Below are 4,197 nucleotides of genomic sequence, written 5' to 3' on the forward strand. Positions count from 1 at the left end.
ATATATTAAATTATATATATATATATATATATATATATATACATATATGAATAAATTCTAATAATTATTAATTATCAAAATATAAATATAAATCATGAATCATTATTATTTTATATTATTATTATTATTATTTGTATATTACATTAATATAAAGACTATAAATTGTATTAAATAATGTTATCTAATGAATAGATCCAAATGCTGCCGTTTTATAGATTAGTTCAGTTTTATAATTTTTTCTATTTGAAATTATTATTAATTTTTTATTTATAATTAGATAGATAGATAGATAGATAGATAGATAGATAGATAGATTATTATTATTATTCATTGTTAATTATTTGAATAATTGTAATAATGTTTTATTAATATGTAATAATAATGATTTATGCAATCTAAATCTAAATTACTTTGATTAAAATGTTCAATTAATGTATTATTATTTATATATTATTATTTTTATTGTATAAATATATAGTCTGTAAATTTGTATTAAATCATGTTTTCAAATAGATCAAAATTTCATTTTTTTTATAATAGTAGTAATAATTATTATTCATTCATATGAACAAATTATAATAATGATTAATTATTGAAATATAAATGAGTCATGAATCAAGTATTAGCCTATTATTTTACATGATTATTCTTTATATATTAGATTAATATAAAGACTGTACATTTGTATTAAGTAATGTTATCGAATAGATCCAATTCTGAATATTAATAATTAACATAAAAATAAATAATGTTATTGATGTTGTTTTTCTGAAGTATTTCTCCTACAGGGTGTCTATTAGGATGATACCACACAAACGTGGTTTTGATACAATAATTATTTTTTATTAAAAATATTAAAACAATATTTTTCCCTTATATTTAGCACAACATTTAAATACATAAATATGCACACAACCTGTGACAACTTGCCCCAATGTGGCATTTAAAAAATACATTTGTCTTCATTATATAGTTGATGTCTATTGTCTATTGTTATATACCTGTACATACAATTGTCGATTTGTATATTTTTTATTCCTTATTTTACTTGTTCTATTTTTTATTTATTTTTATTTTTTATTATCTGTGTTTTTGTTCTGTCACTGTCATTCTGTTACACTGTGGAAGCTTCTGTCACGAAAACAAATTCCTTGTATGTGTAAACATACCTGGCAATAAAGCTCATTCTGATTCTGATTCTGATTCTGATATAAGAAAGATGACAAATACTCATGGTTTTTCACACCTACTACATGCATATCACTTCGTCCACGTCTGGCTTGTTGGTGTGTGAAATGAAATCCACTTCTAAAAAGGCTGAATAAGAGGTCAGTAGTTTGAAGCTGTCTGATATCAGAGCTGCTCTCTAATAGAGTTGGGCTTGACCTTGGAATGGGACTCGCGTTTGAAACCCCTATCAATCGTGCACTGGCCGGCCCATGCGCCCTCAGGCTACAAGCAGAGGCATGATGGGATTGTGGAGGATGTATAGGCTCATATGTGTTCGGACTGTTGAACACGGCTCTGAGAGGAAGGACAGAATACATTATAGCTCACTGTTGAATTCAAAACGCATTTGAACATGCCACTACATGCAGAAGATGCATAGACCATTGACTTTTAGTTCTCTGATATGTTTCACATAAACACATGTACATTTGCAGAGGTGCACAGCCTGGAAATGATGGTAACAGAGTTACAGTATATTCTTTAATTACATTTCTTCTTAGTCTGCGAATCGCATTTAGTTCCTTCAGCATGTCTGGATACTGAACTGATAGAGTCATAGTCATAAAACAAGAAGACTGGAGGAAAAAAACAGATGAATTGGATTTAGATTATCTGTACATTTGAAACCATTTTAGTATTATTTATGTACTTTATTATTCTATAGTTTTTATTCATATTTTGAATAAGCTTTAATAGTTTTTTTGTTTTGTTTTAATTTTAGTTAAATTTTTTTGTTTATTTATTTATACGTAAATACTACTGTTTAGGTTTAATTTATATTGATTTCATTTTCAGTTTCAGTTTGTATTTACTATTATTATTATACTATTATTAGTCATTTTAGTACTTCAACTTAAACTTACAACAATATTTCTAATTTTAGTTTACTTTGTTTTTCATCTAATATTTATATATATATTTTTTTTTTTTTAAGTATTATTTATATACTATTGTATTATTACAATATCGTTTTTATTTATATTGTAAATAAGTATTTATTTTTATATTTTCAGTTTTCATTTTAATTCTAGCTGAATTTTTAATCATTTAATTTTGTTATGTTTTTTTATTTGTATTAATTAATTTATTCTTAAATACTTCTATTTATATTTACATATTTTTATTTCAGTTTTAGTTTTTACATATATTTAATTAATTTCCACTTTTACTTATTTGCTTATTACTTCCAGTTATTTGTATTTTTAATTTTAATTTTAGTTGAATTCTTAATTATTTAATATTGTTATGTTTTTCTCATAATTTGTATGAATTCAATTTTAGATTTTTAAATACTAGTATTTTGTTTTTTTTAAGACATTACTAATTTTAGTGCTTCAACGTAAACTTATTTCAGTTAGTTGCCAAGACAACATTTCTAGTTTTAGTTTACTATGTTTTTCATAAAATATTTTTGTATTATTTTTATTTTTTAGTATCATTTTTATACTATTTTATTATACTATAGTTTTTTTTATTTATATTGTAAATAAGTATGTTTTTTATATTTTCAGTTTTCACTTTAATTTTAGTTTAATTTTAATAATTTAATTTTATGCATTTTTTATTTGCATTTTTTTTTTTTTTAATACTCTTATTTAGATTTTCTATATTTTTATTTCACTTTTAGTTCGGTTTTAGTTTTTAGTTTTTTTTATTATTTATTTCCACTTTAACTTAATTTTTTTTTTTACAGTTTTAGTTTAATTCTTAGTCATTAAATTTTGTTATGTATTTTTTCTCATTACTTTTAAGAATTAAAAGTTTTTTTAATACTACTATTTTTTTCAGTTTTAGTTCAGTTTTAGTCTTTATTTATTTCAAGTTAGTAATTTTAGTGCTTCAGCTTATTTCAGTCAGTTAGCAAGACAATATTTCTTATTTTTGTTTAGTTTGTTTTTATTTCATTGTGTATTGTGATCGCTTTCAAAGTATGTCACCCTTAAGTGAAATTCCCAATTGCTTGGATTCCTACTGAAATGACTGGATTTTGCCTATATAATTTCACATAGCAGTGGTAAATGTGAGCAGCAGATGGTTATATCTAAAAATGTTCTTGAAAATCACTGACAAGAAAGACATATCCACATGTTTGTGAAGTAACAGTATATTAGATTTATTTGATATTTACTTTGCTGTTTAATCTTTTAAAATGGTGTGTGCTTTCCAAAAAATCTATTACAGGCAGCCAACTGAGAAGAAACACTAGCTGAAAATATGAGATTGGACAGTTTCTTGAAAAGAGAAGCAGCCCAGGCCAGAGTAACAACCCAGTCAGCTTTGACAAACCCTGCTGAGACAGAATCCATTTGAGAGGGCAGACATATAGACGGTGATTTTTTTTTTTTTAAGTTTGGAAACTTAGTTGTTGAGTTGAGTTTTTTGTCCTTGACAGCTTGTGGTCACAGATCTGCTTTTATTATATGGAAAAGAGCAGCATGAACATTCTTCAAAATATCTCCTTTTGTCCTGGTTTGGAACAACATGAAGGTTCATAATGATGAACAGAACTGAACTTGTACATGCACTTTCTTTTAGGAGAACGTGCAAGTCTCTCTTTTGGCTGTAACTGAGCTAACTAGTCATTATCACTCTCAACAAGACATACCCAAAATATACAGAGCGTAAAATAAAATCCCGGTTTCTACTGAATACGCTGGGATGTGATCACATGACTGTGACGGCATCTTACAAAAGAACAGACAGGAAAACGGGTTTGTGGGTAAAAAAAGAAAAGAAAAAAAGAATAGAAATTGTGAAGGATGACAGCACTAAAAGAGATTTAGACAGGAACTGAATATGGAAATTATTATGCATAAATACCATATATATTATATGCAGGCCATTAATTTCTTCATAAAAAAAGTGCAATATTGATAAGGTCACTTAAAATGTATTAAGACTCCATTGTTTTATTCATTTATTTTTGTATAATATATATATATATATATATATATATATATATATATA

At 25.1% G+C, this 4,197-nt stretch overlaps 1 protein-coding gene across 3 annotated transcripts in view; it reads left to right on the plus strand.

Moving 5' to 3' along the window:
- Positions 1-4,197, plus strand: part of LOC107669804 (protein FAM163A-like) — a 12,743-nt gene that overhangs the window by 3,797 nt on the left and 4,749 nt on the right. The window contains exon 2 of one of the 3 annotated variants that reach the window (XM_016462201.1): positions 3,412-3,559. The exons of the other annotated variants lie outside the window; for them this stretch is intronic. The gene's annotated coding sequence lies outside the window, so the exon portion shown is untranslated. The remainder of the gene's footprint in view (positions 1-3,411; positions 3,560-4,197) is intronic. 3 annotated transcript variants of the gene reach the window in all.

Source organism: Sinocyclocheilus anshuiensis, unplaced genomic scaffold, assembly GCF_001515605.1.
Source record: "Sinocyclocheilus anshuiensis isolate Anshui unplaced genomic scaffold, SAMN03320099.WGS_v1.1 scaffold560, whole genome shotgun sequence".
NCBI lineage: Eukaryota > Metazoa > Chordata > Actinopteri > Cypriniformes > Cyprinidae > Sinocyclocheilus > Sinocyclocheilus anshuiensis.